The 14,063-nt window shown below is 36.6% G+C and overlaps 1 protein-coding gene across 4 annotated transcripts in view; it reads right to left on the reverse strand.

The window, feature by feature from the left end:
- B3GALT1 (beta-1,3-galactosyltransferase 1) overlaps nucleotides 1-14,063 on the reverse strand; it is a 324,178-nt gene that overhangs the window by 112,681 nt on the left and 197,434 nt on the right. For 3 of the 4 annotated variants that reach the window (XM_075756751.1, XM_075756750.1, XM_075756753.1), the window contains one exon: nucleotides 3,750-3,889. The exons of the other annotated variant lie outside the window; for it this stretch is intronic. The gene's annotated coding sequence lies outside the window, so the exon portion shown is untranslated. The remainder of the gene's footprint in view (nucleotides 1-3,749; nucleotides 3,890-14,063) is intronic. 4 annotated transcript variants of the gene reach the window in all.

Raw genomic sequence — 14,063 nt, forward strand, 5'->3', positions numbered from 1 at the left:
GGGGGGGGTTTCATTACCAATTTAAAACTGCTGCACCGAGAATTTGTCATGAAATAATGACATTTATGCTTGTTGTCAAGGTAAGAGTTTATCAGAATAACAGAAATCAAACTATTTAAAATGGAGTTGTAAATTCTTGATTTATTAGGGTAAGGTAAACGCTAGTTCTGTCAAATATTAGTTATCTTTCATTAGTATGGAATTGAATACATTCTTAGAAGGAAAAAAATATAAAATATTATTTTCTCTTGTAATAATACATAGCTTTCCTTTAAAGAGGACAATAATAGACAAATGTTTGCTAATTCAGCCAGTATGTTTACAACATGGAGTCTTTAAATTTGAGTGTCAATTAACATGTATTCCAGATTCCTGATAACTTAAAGGGAAAAACACCCTTGAGAATAGTGAGAACTGGCTTTTTCTCTCCCTTTCTGTCTCACTGAATAATAACCCTCATTCAGTGACATCAGTCATTCTTGCACCAGCCTTTTTTTATGGTTGGAACAAAAGATTATGTGTGGAATAAGCATGAGTGGCATTCAGACTGAAATGTGTGAAAACTTTATAGAATTTTGATAATACAGTGGAAAACGTGTCATGAGTTGCTGTTAACATTAGCTGAGAAATGGGAATGGATGCAGTAATTTGCACAGCAATTGCAGTTTAGCCCCTCCTGCCATCACTGGGCTGCAAGTATTTACAAATGTAAACCATTGGTAGTGAGGGCAAGGAGGGGGAAGCTTACAGGGGCCAAACCAATTCATTTTACCAAGAGGTTGTGTTATCTTTAAAGGACAATGGGTCACCTGGATGACTTATTTAAAAAAAAAAAAGTTATCTTCCTAATAAGCCAGTAAAAGCTTAACAGGAAAGCAAAATGCATAACCCATAATGGGAAATATTGAGAGTTACTAGTTTTTCTCTGATTTATTGCTGTTAAAGTGTTAAAGAGCTGGCTAAAGAGAACAATCTTCTACTTTTTGGCTGCTCAAACTGAACACTTGAATAGATGATAGCTTTGAAGATGTCATCTGAAGTATTGCACAATTAGCATGAATAATTTTAAAATACCCTGTTCCTGTAACAGAGCTTGAAATGCTTCATCTAATGGACTATGGTGTTTAGAGCCAAACTACTCAAAAACCTAGCAAGCCTGTGCATTTCCATTACTTGTTATCACAAAATCTATCATTTAAAATTTAAGTGGTGACTGAATAATAGCTCCCAAAGAATGATCTGACTTTGGTTGCATTTTGCTTCAGAGTCACACACCTCCAAAGATGGCACTGCAGGGTGTGGGGTGAACCTCAGTTCACTGGTGTGGGAAGAATTGAATTTGCAGGCAAATACTGCCACATGAAAGGCAAAGTATTTTTTCCATTGCACCTACTTTCCTGAAATCTTGGCTAAGTTTTGACCACGTTAATAACAATCTGCTTGTGAATTCTGATATATTGTAAGAGGAAAGCCTTTTTAAATTTGGAGATATGGTTTGGTTTGGGTTTTCTTAGGTTTTGCGAGCAGCAGCTCGCTCATCCTGATACTGAATTGACACAATTAATTCACGATTCTTTTACTTTAATTGTTTTCAGCAAATACTGTCTCTCTGTGCGTGCCCCCCCCCCCCCCCCTTATTCTAATCATTCATTTGATGATTTTATTATAGCTGTGCATATGGACTCTCATTTTTAGAGACAACCGATTTAATTTTTCTCCGACCTACTCCATGTAAAACTATTCTTTATGTAAAATGGTATTATGGTAACATGTGTAGCACTGCACATAGCATTTGCTGACTTTTGAGTCAACCTGCTTTGAGGTTGTCTGTAGGCTTTTACATATGGTGGCTGGCAATTTCTTCCTGTTTAAATATTCCCGACAGGAGTTTATTACTTTTCAGTAACTGAGGAGCAGTATAGCACATGTTTGACTCCCATATTTAGTTCCATCTCCATTTCAGTTACAGACCTTATTGCTATAATTAAGAACTATACAATTTGTGCTTATTATTCTGTATACCTTGAGTGTGTTCTGTTCTCCCTTTCACTTTTAGCGCGCTCCCCAAGGTAATACAAAATAATAACGTGCCATATGGCAAATGGAATCAGCTGTAATACCACACAGTGTCTTTTATCATGTAGCTTTTACAATATGACATTCCCAAGTTTGTAACTGATGAATATTGCATGTCCTAGAGAAACTCTAGCTCTATTATGTTGCTTCTCCCATAAGAGGCATCCTTGTTGATACTCTGAGCCTTTTTTTAACATAAATGCAGCAGCTGTCCTTTTGCAAGAATCAACAATGTACAGAGGGATAGGCAGAATGTCTCAATGTGGGGTAATCTTGCCAAATGGCAAAAAGTTAGCACAAACACAATATTGCATTATCATGAATTGTGCAACATATAATTGATACGATATAACAGTAATAATAAGTTTTATGTAGTTTGGGAGGCTTGACTGGGGATTTTTGTTTGTTTGTTTTTAATTTCTGTAGAGCTCCTGGGAATTCATAGAATGCGTTATTTCAATAGTGAATTTCCATAGGTTTGGAGTCAGTCATCTGAAACACGCTGGCTGGAAGCATTAGATGCTGTTCTATGAAGTTAAACATGAGCATAACATAGGCATTTTGTAGAAGGCTTAAAAAGCACTTCTACAAAGCCAAACTCTAAAGGGAATTCTGTGTTGTGGATATGCTAAATGGGTGTGATAAGTTGATGGTGTTACTTCAGGAATTCCAGAAATGGAAGTAACCATTTCTTAATAGTGGACATGTCTTGGTATACCAGCATCTCTAGTTTTGTGAGTGGAAGGGAGAGGTAAGGATTAAGAAGATAGATAGGCAAACGATGGATATGTGATGTTTCGTTATAAGTATTTCTTTCTATCTTACGCTAGTGGCAAAAATGTAATATCAATCTATTCTAAATCAAAGCGTATCTAATAAGTTAAGAGAACGTTTGTCATGAACAATTGCATCACGTAACATGCCGTTAGCGTAGTTTCTCAGCTTGTTTTAGGCTGTAGAGAATGTACAGCCTCCACCCTATTTACTGGTCCCACTGTGTTGCTACAACTTTTCTCCAAAGCAGGGGAGCAGAGGAGCAAAGGATGAATTGTTGCTCACTGTTCCCCCAGTTTTGATCCTTGGTAAATATATTTTTACTCCTCTTTAGTCAGGCTTAGAAAATAGAAGTGTGCTCACGCTCTAAATGAACTTTCCACCTGTCAGCAGTGTGAGAAGGGAGAGGTGGGTCATAATACGTTGCTTTTCTGCAGTGGGCATGTAATGCCCCAAGAGATCAGTACTAGGATGGTAAAATGTAAGGTTTAAGAACTTCAAACTGATTTTTTTTGAGAAAGAACAGTAATACGCACACCACGACTCTCTTTTACTCCTTTGTAAAAATATTACTTTTTTGGTTCGTTTGTTTTTCTGTAGGAAATAATTACAATGTTTTATTTAAAATAAAAGGAAATACAGAAAATGGATTTTATTAAAAGAAATGCCAAATACTAGTATAGTAAATATTTTCACTGAAGGTAACGGCAATTTTGCTCAAAAAGGAAATTTGTTGTGTGAGTGGGCGTAAGTAGGGTATATGCGTGTGTGTACATATGCCCATAGACACATATAGCAGGAATTCTCAGAAATAACAGGGAGGACAAAATAAGCATAAACTATTTGATATGATTCTTTGTACAATTTACACTTTATATAGAATCACCTGAATTCCTTACCTGATTTTTTAGAAATTTCTCTGTCTTTTTGTCCTTATTTTTTCTTTCTTGTTGATCTGCATCATATGTACTGCCGTTCTCCACCGTTTGCTTCCCTCCTTGTCACATGTGAAACCAGTGCTGACTGTATATTGATAAACCTGCATTGACAAATATCCGTGAGTTACATACGGGTAAACGACAGATTTTTTTTATTATTATTACTCTTCCTTCTGTCTTCCGTGACAACAGAGATAGCATGAGAAACTTGGGGGCAAGTTCTGATGTAATAAGTTTGCACATGTGAATACTGTTGTATTTTTATATTGCTAACCACTTAAATCCAGGCACAAAATCTATTTATATAATATTTTCTTTCTGAAAAAAAAAAAAAAAAAAAAAAAAGTGGCAACAGGGGCACTTAGAAATAAGTGTCTTGGAACAGAAAACATGTGGGCTTATGAGAAACAGAAACTACTAGCGTTTGGCAAGTTGTCCTTTGGAAGCCCAAGCAACACCTTCAGAGTGAGCAGTCATATTTAGGAGTGCCACAGGCTGGTTTAGTTGCAGCATTTATCTGTTTTCTTTTAGGCCTGATCTTGAAGTTTACAACAAGGTGCCTATCTGAGACACCTCTGCAGGGTTCAGTGATTTTCACAGAATTCTGATCAGGCTTGCTAGAATTATCCTTATATTGTAAATGGCAATCTTCTAAATTGCAATGTAAAGCAGGTTAGTCTGTTTCCTTTTCTGTTTTATCACTCTGTGGTGTTGGGTTTATTTTGCCAGAACTTATTTTCTTGCTTTTCCCCAATTCCTAACAATCCCTTCTCCATCTCTTGTGCCTCTTTTCCTCACCTTTGCTTTTGAATAATTGTACCTTTAGGCAAGAGTTTGTAAATTAAAATTGTATTGTCCTGGTTTATGAACTTAACTATTCCCAACATTCTCATTTCTAATCCTATGACTTGCTTAATTAAGTCCAAGATAGTTATAAACACCTGTGTGGTGAATTTGATCATGATTATCTGAAATTACATATTTTTGTCATACAAGCAGGTATGAAAAAAAATTAAAATTTGGGAACATATAACGGTGACAAGGAATTTTAATTGAGTTATACTGTAGACTCTTGGGACATCTTTTCTTAACATTAAAAGCATACCTTTAAAATAACTTCTACATTCATGGGGAACTTATTTTCTTGAGAAGGATAACAGCAGTATTTGTTGACCCTTTTCCAGTAGGATTTATGTCAGAATGGAGACAAAAAGCATAGAGATACTTTGAAATGGCTTTCTTCAAATGACGCAAACAGTTCTAGCCTTCTTAATGTATGGAGTCCTTGAGTGTTCAGTCTCAAGGACTGCACCAGCCTCTGCATAAGCCTGCCTGCCACTGAGCCTGGGCTGGCAGCCTTCTGTGGCTCAGACACACACAAATACAGTACAGTGGATGACACCCTGAATCAAAGATGAACTTAGCCTTCAAAAGAGCAGAATTTGGCTCCATGTTTCCCTTTGTCTCACTGCCAAAAAGCTTTACATATAATAAACACAGTCATCAAAATTCACTTATGACAAGTAGCAGTTAGCTTGTGCATCATTTATCGCAGAGTTCTGTGATTAGTCACGTCTTCAAATACTTTAACATGTAACACATGTTTCCTTAGAGCACGCCACATTTTATTAACGTGTCCAGCTTTTCACAGGGAGGATATTAAACGAAAAGCATTCTTATTTGCTTGGAAATTCATGCCATACACCAAATACCATGTTTTCTGTGATTAGTTAGCAGGAACCATCTGTCATGTCCCCACCCCCACAGCGTTGAGGAAGGCAGAGTCTGAAGGTGAGAAGTATATTTACTTTTGACAACAAAACCAGCTGTTGCTATTACTTTTAGCTATAAGGCAAACATGCTGGAAAAGGTGACTATCTATTGTGATTCTAGTGCACTGGGACCAACTGTCAGTGTTGGTGACAGCAAACCTCTTCAAATCCAGAGGAAAATTACTTTATGGCTTATGTCAGGAGGGCATGTACAAACACAGCTCCAGCTGGGAGCTGGAACCAAGACGCAGAAACTTCGGGCTAGAAAAGTATCAGGATAAGTTCAAGTAAGATGCTTCCCCTTCTCCTGCCTTTCTTTTGGTAGAAAACTATATTGGAAAACAGAACTATTTTTCTCTAATGGTAACACAAGATTCTGAAATTAAGCACAGCAGGTAGAAACATCCGGCACAGATTTAAAAAGATATTGTGTATTCATATGCTGAAATGTTTCCCAGTGCTGACAGCTAACTATTCTGAGTGGACGAGGTACATGCTCTGCTGTTGTTCAACCTCTGCCAATTTCCCTTCTTAAAACTCTGGCACCATATTTTGGGGGCTGTGTAATCTAATCTCTGTTATTCTTACCATCATCCCATCAGACTAAGAAAGATATTTACAGAGCCAAATCATTGGGACTTTGAATAGAACTGGAGCAAATAGGTATATTTTCAACATTTTTGAGAAAGGGAGAAGGGGTATTTCTTTACTAAACCCACTTTATTCCCTTGTTACCTTATTTTGTATTATACAAAGAGAGCACTGTGCTATGGTCTGAACGTACCTAGAGCATATTTCAGGAGTAAAATATAAACATTGGCAGCAAAGGGCACTTTATGCAAATGCATTTCCTGAGTGATGGTTCTTCCTCCCTGATGATTCTGGCAAGACATAATAATTTGGGAAAATAAGTGGAGTGCCCTGCCCTTCAGCTCTTTTCTCTAGAGCACGTACATCCCCTTGCAAATAGGATTATGACAAAATAAAAGGTTCATTTGGGTGGGAGCTTCTTTTAAAATATGTTCAATATATCACTGTAGAAAATAGCAGAGATAAAGCAGAGCTATAAAAGACACACTTTTAGGAAGAGAAAACAGACCATCATGCCTAACTCCTATATTGCACTAATTTTCCTTTTACAGCCCACCTGTCAGTCCTGTTATCCTTGTCTAGAAAGGCATTTACAGTAAGTCTCTGCTTCAATCAGTTTCCATGGTAACTTGGTTCTGCTTTAAAACCTTCACATAAAAATGGCTTGGTTAAAATGATAATGAGCTGGAGTACTTGCCCATACCTGAACTACACCTTTCTCATTGCTCAAAAATAATCAGATAGGGGTGTCACTCCATCTGCTCTAGTTCCTTTAGCTTCTGCAATACTGTCTCACTAACCAAGCCAGCTCAGTTTCTTTGTCATCTGGAAATCTCAGTTTTCAGAGATGTGTAGGGTTCAGGGTACTGATTGTGTTTACACATTACATGCTGTGGAGTAGAGTAAAGCATGTCAGGGTCTGCAGTCTTGAGTTCACAGATCCCTCTGTGTGTACAGTGCCTACAGCGGGGCTGAATGCTCCAAGTACCATAGCATCTTTTAAGAAAGGAACCAGAGGAGGCAGGCTGTCTCCCTTCTAGACAATGCTTTTCACAAAGGTAGGAAAAAGATTTCCCTTCAGGCCAGATCAAGGGGAAATAAAAGTTCACAAAAAACAAAAGAAAGTTTTAATTTATTCTAAAAATCTTGTGATACTGTCCCATCACTGTGGATATGTTTTATCCAAACTCTAGTTATCCCTTATCCTAGTCAAGCTCATCTATTGCACTGATAATTTCTGATTCTTTGGCCCAGTTTGACTTTGTCTTGGACAGTCTTTTTCATAATTCTGATTACTTCTTTATATTGTCTCAAATCTCACTTATGAAAAAAAAATCAATATCCTTTTTTATGTAACTTAAATGCTTCAGTGATAACACGAGTTTCAGTTACAGGGAAATCTTGAAAGAACTTCTAATGTGGATCTGATAGAGCTCTTCAGCAATTACTCTGAAAACTTGCTGTGTATCATAGAAGATTACACTTTTCCTGTGATATCAAAAGCTCCTGAAATTCTGTACTAGATCTGCTCTTCTAAGTTGTATTGGTAGCGTAATATTTGTATAGGAAGTTTTTTGTTCCATAGGAGACACTGATAGAATTTATGAAAAATAATTTTACACTGCTATATCTTCCAGGCAGGCATGCCAAAAGCTGCTGAATGTAAGTATACACCAGTTAATTTACAGCCAAGGTTGTCCAAACAAAGACTTGGTAAAGATCTCAGGTTTTGGCATGAGACAAAGCAATATTATTTTCCTGTGATAAATGGTTGCTCAGCTGGTCCCTATTAAGTGTTTTAACAAAAACAAGTCCGTGTTTGCACTGTGTTTCATAGTTTGGATAGTATGAGATATTGCCGCCTTGTCCTTAGCAATACATAGAAGGGCACTGCCCAGTGATTTTTCACACCCTCTTTTTTCTGAATGGCACTACTATGCAAGGTGTATGTGTGCTATATTCTTTATATGGGTTTACTTTTGTATAGACTAAACTTTGTCATCTACTGATTCATCTAGATAATATGATCGTCTTGAAATTCAGTTGCAATTTAAAAGGAAAGAATCGGTATCCTTGTCCCAAGCCAAATAATGAGTGTACTAGAAGTTCGATTTAGACCTATATAATTCCTCCCAAAACAAGTTGAAAATACAAGCTTTCAAATGCATTTTTCCGCCCCTTATTCTTAACTAGCAGTCTCATTTACCCCCTATGTCCTAACACTGTCCTATAGACATTCATTTCTGAGGGCAAGGCATTGTCAAATCAGGGTATCATAAATCTACTGAATTCCTTTCATCAGTCATGGCAATAACATCTTCACAGTACTCCCATGTGTCAGCAGAGTATGACCTTCGCTGACTGATCTGTGCAGACACTGCTTAATTGAACTATACTTTTCCAGTGCGCATTTTAACTTTCACACAATGAGTTTTTCAATAGCCAATGTCCAACCGACTGGCCTCCAGTTTCCAGGTGAAAGAATAAATAACATCTGATGCTTTGTCAATTGAAGAAAAGTAGTTACTTATTCTTAATCCTTTTAACCTCTTTTCACTCAATTGAGCAATTCAATATGCTTACACTTTCCATTTTTTTTATTCCTTTCATAATCCTTTGTATAGAAGGAGGACTGATTCTGTGCCTCTTTTCACCATTGTAGCATTATTGATTCCATCCTGACGCTAATTAGTGCTCCAGAAATGCTGTAATTTAATGTGAAAACTGATCATACCTGGTGGCCGCTTGAGATGGGAAATTTCTTGTAGGCATGGTTTTTAATACAGTTCTTATTGTATTTATATAATCTGCGTAGTGCAACAGGCTAAATTTTCTTTTGCCCTGAATATTGTCCAAATCTATGGCAGATCAATTGTCAGCTGCAAAACTATCTCAAATATTTTGTTTGATATTCCTGCCTCTCTTTAAGCAGATTAAAAAATACTGTTAAATTAAGAGGGTCTTATTTCTTAATTTTTAGCTCATTATGCTGACATACTTTTTTAAAAGTCCTTTTTTATTCCTTTTTATTTAAAAAAAAAAAGTCTTTTATCATCTTATATTAATAATTACCAAGTATTTGAGAAATACCAGTATTTATTACTGATTTAGTTGCTTTCTGGTAGGAATTCCAAATAGTTAATATCTGTGCCTTAAATAATTATGTGATTTTTTCCCCCTCTTTAAAACTGTGACTACCCTCATGTGCTGCTCTATATGATTTTTTTCTTTCATTTTGCATTCAATTAATTTTATTTAGTACCTATTTTACCCCCTCACGGTGCCTTCTGAAGACACATATCATAATTTGAAAGCTAGTTATATTGTGACCTAAGTAGAACAAGCCTGTTTGGATAAAATAATAAAACCTCAAATATTCATGCATTCATGAACCTTCACATTACAAATCTCCAATGCCTCTGCTGATGAAGGCTGAATGGGCTATGTATAAACAAGTATGTAAAGTGAGACTCGGTAGCTTGTAAGAAGTTAAAACTCTTCCTGCATTTCCAGTTTGCTGCCGTCTGTGGTAGCTGAGTTGGGTGAACTCTGCAGTGGTAATCTGAACCTCAATCTCCCTCTTTCCTGGTCCCTCTGCTCCTGGTGTCTCCTGCATGATGCATCCTCCAAACCTCCACGTTATGTCCTAAACTTACTTTCAAGATCTCTCTCTCTCTGATTTTATCCTCCTTATGCAAAGTACTCCCTCTCCCTGGTTACATGTGAGAAATCATGCTTTGAAGTGTGCTACACAGAAAAAGAGATCAACAGAGGAATACCCTTGTGAAAGTTACAGGAGGGGAATTGAAGGTGCAGAGTTTGGAGAGTGTGAAGGAAGGAAAGAGCAGTGCTTTGTTTCTTCTCTGTCTTGGTTTCAGCTGGGATAGAGTTAAATTTTCTTCCTAGCAGCAGGTATAGTGCTGTGGTTTGGATTTACGATGAGAATAATGTTGATTACACACTGATGATGTTAATTGTTGCCAAGCAGTCAAGGACTTTTCAGCTTCTCATACTGGCCTGCCAGCGAGGAGGTGGGGGTGCCCAAGAAGCTGGGAAGGGACACAGCTGGGACAGCTGACCTAAACAGCTGGCCAATGGGATATTCCATACCATATGACATCATGCTCAGTATATAAACTACTGAGCATGAGAGTTGGCTAGGGAGAGTGGCACCATAACTCAGGAACTAGCTGGGAATTGGTCAGTGGATGGTGAGCAACTGTGCTGTGCATTACTAGTTCTGTATATTCTATTATCATCATCATAATTTTCCTTTTCTGTCCTATTAACTGCTTTTATCTCAACCCACGAGCTTTTTGTTGGTTTTTTTTTTTTTTTATTCTCTCCCACATCTCATTGGGGGTGTGGGGAGTGACAGAATGGCTGGTGGTTGTTTTAGCTCCCAGCCAGGTTAAACCATGACATTCTCTCTGTCTGCTCCTTCTGTGAGTAGCACAGTCAAGATAGGAGTATGAAAGCAAGTTTAGTTGGATTGTTAAGCTGCTTGCTGACCAAATTAACCAGGTAGAAAGGCTCAGAAAACTGAGTTAGACACTCTCTCTTTGGCATATGTGGTTTGTCTGAGTCAGAACCACAGCATGTGAATAGTCTTACACGCTTCTCACTTCTGCTGTTCTCCTGCCTCTAGCTCTCCTCCTGACAGAGGCACTGCTTATCTGGCAGTATAACTTGTCACACTAAATGCTCCTTATCTTTTTGTGGTGAGTAGTAAATAAGAATTGTTTTATAATGGTGCAGGATAGGAAAGAGCAAACAGGTGCAATGGGCAGAAGCCCTAGGAGCTCAAACCAAGCCTTCAGGCGCAACTTGGAGACCACCAAACCTTGTCCTGTTCTGGAAGGCCAAAAGGTTGTGAAGAAGTAAATTTCAAACTAACGTCATACCCACTCAATTTAATTAAGAGATTTTTGTCTCTAGAAACTCTTGTGATCACAATTGATCTATGGGACTAATCTTATTTTTTTTTTTTTTTTTTTTTTTAGCAGAACTCTTTTTAAAAACACACACATTCAGGTCACACTAAAATTAATTTTAAAAGTTCCACCTTATCTGGAAGATAACCAGTGTCAGTGAAAATAACAAGGGGAGCATAATATTTTCATGTCACCTAATAGCACTAAGTACGTACGTATATTTTGAAACTGAATTTGCTGTCTCAAACTGACAAAGATATGGCTAGCCATTAAAGTCTGGCTTATAACAGAGTCAGGCCAGTGAGTAGGACTTGGGGAAACTCAGGTTCCTTGCATAGCTTCTGGGCTTCTCCCTCTTCTATAAAACGGAGTGCATGAGACTTCCTTAATTTGTGCAATGGTAAGAAATACATTCCAGATTCTGTGATTCCCAATTATTATAAGGAAGAACGAGAGTTGCAATATATGTAAGTACCTAAACAGGAAATAGAAAATATATCATGCCTATTTTCTGGTTAACTATCATAATTTTACCTTAATTTACTCAAAGATTTGCATCTTCCAATGTGAAGCTTTTCAATGACATTACATAAATGAATCTAGCTTAACGTGTCATTCTTATAAAATTTATATCTGTTCCCTGAGCACCCCATTTCTAGAAAGAAATGCAAGCTTCCCGTATTACTGTTAGAAGTATTGTATAAACAATTCACTTTCATTTCTGTTCTGACAATCTGGGGTTTGGGGGTTTATTCATAAAATCTAAACTAGCTTGTTTGATATTCCATCTTCCTTTCCTTCTTTAAAAAAGTACAATTTGAAGGAAGCACAAAATCAGATGGAAGAACTCAGTTTGGGCTCTTGAGAATATATAGCAATCATATTTCCTTTTACAAAGGGAAAACAATTAATCTTTTCTAAATTAAAGGTGTAAAAAGAATCAGCTATGGACATGTATGTCTTAAGTTCTATAAATATGTCTGCTTTTGATTTCTAAAGATAATGTAAGGAATACGGCAGCTACAACAAAAAAAGCAGAGTCAGTCAACAAGGTAACATCATCATTCTGGTTCTGGTATCGTTCTAGAAAATGGGGCAAATATTAATCTCATATAGAGACTATTGTGAATTCCAAGGTTACATATGCCATAGATATACAGCTGATTCACCAGCTTTGAAATCCAGAGTGCCTCATAGATGAATGTGCTTTTAAACTAGAACTAAAGCTCAATGGGAAATGGCTTTGTTAATTTTTGCTAAGATGTCAGTTTAACCAATCAGAACATTTCTTAGAAAAATAGTATTAGGATGAAAGACAAAGATTTTCACAAATCTTCCAAGAAAAACTTGTAAACTTCTCTAGCCACCTGTATTCCCCCCTCCCCGCCAACTCCAAAACCACAAGTATAAAATAAAGACATATTTAAGACAATGTACTGTGTAAAATTTAAAGCAGTTCAGCTTTGAAAAGTAGGGGGAAAAAAAAAAAAGAAAAAATGAAATAAATGCCTGTGAGAAAGTTATGGTAAGGCTCTCCAGAAAAGCAGAATCTAAAACATGCTGAGGAGCTGCCTGGCTGATCTAAGTCTAGTAGAAACACTAAAAAAAAACCCCCAAAAAATCTAAACAAAAAAAGCACAACACCAAACCCAAGAAACCTCTAAAGCAAGTAACAGTCATTTGTACAGGTGATGTTCTCATCTTTGTGATGTTCAGGTGTTTTCCTATCAGAAGTTTTCTGCCCTACCTTCCCCGTGCCACCCCCTCCCGCAAAAAAACCCCAACCTGAAAATCTCTAACACTGCTTTTACTATGTATAAATTTATCTTTCTAGCATCTTTTACATACCTTTAAGCTGCCCAGTCCTTTATTCCCCATATTCAGAAGCTTCAACAGCTAAACAACTTCTTTATGTATGACTTTCATTAGTGAAACACTCTAGCTAGTACTGAGTAAATCAAAAGCTCTCTGAATTATTACTTAAACTTAATTGCTTTGACGGAGGAATTTAAGTCTAATAGGTGAGCATAAAAATGTGAATTATTTTTTTAGCAATTTTGTTTCAATAACAGCATAATAATGGGACTTTTTGTTCAGTTGTGATTAGATTTTTTTTTTGTCATTTTGTTAAGTTTGGTTTTAAGGAAAAGAAGTTGCAAGACAATTATTTAGGCTCAAGAAGCTTAGTCACTCATGTGAGTTCAGTACCTTCTTTACTCCTATAAAATTTGCAAAACCAGTAATTTTTGAAGTCATGAAAATTAAGCAAAATCAGTCATGCTGAACTTACAAACAACTAAATATTTTTTTATATATATATATAAATAGGCTCTTTTTCATTTACAAATGAAGGATGTAATATTCTCAGCAATGTAAAAGTTAGACTTTTAAAAGTAAAGAGTGCTGGGGACGGAGAGTTGAGAGAGAACATTCACCCATCTTACAAATACAATGCAAGAGCTTCATATTTTTAAGATAATTTCTCATTTGTTTAAATTTCCCTGATGGCCTCTTAAAATTGCTTAGATTTAATATAGACTATTATTCTTCACTAAACTTCAGGTCCTCAGTCCTATAGCAAAACATTTTATTACCGATTGTGAGAGGTAAAACTGAGTTTTGGAATTTTTAAAATCTAGAAGAAAAAAGAAAAATAATGAAAACATGCGCTGCTTTTCTATACATGTGGTCATGGGTTGCATTATGGGGGTTTTTTTCCTCTTAGGTTTGCTTTTCATCTCTAGGAATATAACATTGGGAGATAATTTTGTAGCTATTTTTTGTGTCAGATGCTCAGATAGTATAAATTATCTACATTGACTTCACTGATATAGTATGGATTTATATTCCCATGGAATGGATAGCATATACATGTAACATAGCATAGCATAAAAGCTTTTTCATTTAGCAGAGATTATCTATCTGCATGAGAATTTCAAAGTACTTAGTATCTTGGACCAAGAACTCAGAACTTGGTG

Source organism: Balearica regulorum, chromosome 6, assembly GCF_011004875.1.
Source record: "Balearica regulorum gibbericeps isolate bBalReg1 chromosome 6, bBalReg1.pri, whole genome shotgun sequence".
NCBI lineage: Eukaryota > Metazoa > Chordata > Aves > Gruiformes > Gruidae > Balearica > Balearica regulorum.